At 33.1% G+C, this 1,371-nt stretch overlaps 1 non-coding gene across 1 annotated transcript; it reads left to right on the top strand.

The window, feature by feature from the left end:
• Positions 1–1,045: 1,045 nt before the first annotated feature.
• LOC141620778 (small nucleolar RNA R71) lies at positions 1,046–1,151 on the top strand. Its single transcript, XR_012532036.1, has one exon. It is a non-coding gene; the product is annotated as a small nucleolar RNA R71 (small nucleolar RNA).
• The last annotated feature ends 220 nt before the right edge of the window (positions 1,152–1,371 follow it).

The raw sequence follows: 1,371 nt of genomic DNA, 5'->3' as shown, positions 1-1,371 counted from the left end.
CTCCCAAGAACACCAAAACGTCAGAAAAATTGCCCCAAAAATCCGGATAAAATTTATGAAGAAAAAGATCGATATTTATCGGTTTTTAACCACTAAAACCAATAAACATCAAAACAAGGTGAAAACACATTTTAAAATTCACTTTCAACATTTAAATAATATTTTTAAATGTACATAAATTTATCAAGGGCAGAATCAATTGTTTCAAAATTATGATTAATTTATTTCACTTTTATCGACTTTTATTTCATAAAATCAATAAACATGCAAAAAAAAAATTCGAACCAACCTTCAACCTTTTGCATACAATCAATAGAAAACATGCATGAAATACCATAAACATTCCATGGACCGAATCAAATTTTAACTATTATTAGTCAATTTATAGCTAAAATACGACATTTTGACTCGGTTTTCTACCAAAAATCATTAAAAATAGCAAAATAACTTCATAAATCACCAAACTTAACAACAAATCTTTTGAGATCAGTAGGTATGCATGTCCCAAAAATTTTGTGCTAAAACCTCTTCTAACACAATTTTTGAGTTTTTATAAATTATCTCATAATTCATTAATATGCTTAAAATCAACATGCAAATTACAAGCCTAAGCTCTGATACCACTTGAAAGATCATAGATCCATATTAGACTCTCTAATAAAAATTAAATTATCTCATAATTTATCATTTTGGTGATCTATGTAACATGCATGCAAATATAAAAGCATAAAAATGAATGATTAAGGAAAAATATTTTCCTTACATTGAGAAATGGTAGTATTTGGGCACAACCAAGATCACCCATCTTGGTTGTTCTTGAGCTATTAAGAATGGCAAGATCATCCAATCTTCAAATTAGAAGAACTCCTTTAAGTTGCACCCAAGAACAAACCTCCAACTCATATGATTAATTTTAACTAGAAATTAACCATATAACCCTTGAATATTATATAAATAATACTAACACTCTTAGTATTTATTTTGTATGGCTCTGTGATCATCGTATAGCCCATTGTAGAACTGATTTGACAGGAACCACAGATCGAAACCATGGTGAGGAATAGACCTCACCAACCTCTTGAAACGGCACCATGCTTCATAGAAAGTTTCATCAGGTGCCTGCTTGAAACTGATGATCTTGGCCCTCAGCTGATTAGTGCGCTGTGGAGGGAAATATCTCTTATAAAAAGCAAGAGCAAGGGTCTCCCAGTCTGTGACCCCCGCGGCCATGCGGTCCAAATCAGTCAGCCACTCCCTGGTTGAGTCAGTCAAAGAAAACGGAAACAGAACCTCCTTAATCTTGTCTTGAGTTACCCCCTTTGTGGCGGGGATAGTATAACAGTAGTCCGTAAAGACCTCCATATGCTTCCT

The sequence above is a fragment of the Silene latifolia genome, chromosome 1, assembly GCF_048544455.1.
Source record: "Silene latifolia isolate original U9 population chromosome 1, ASM4854445v1, whole genome shotgun sequence".
In the NCBI taxonomy this organism is placed as follows: Eukaryota; Viridiplantae; Streptophyta; class Magnoliopsida; order Caryophyllales; family Caryophyllaceae; genus Silene; species Silene latifolia.
Note: the sequence above shows the minus strand (reverse complement) of the source record. Positions and strands in the feature narration are given on the sequence as shown.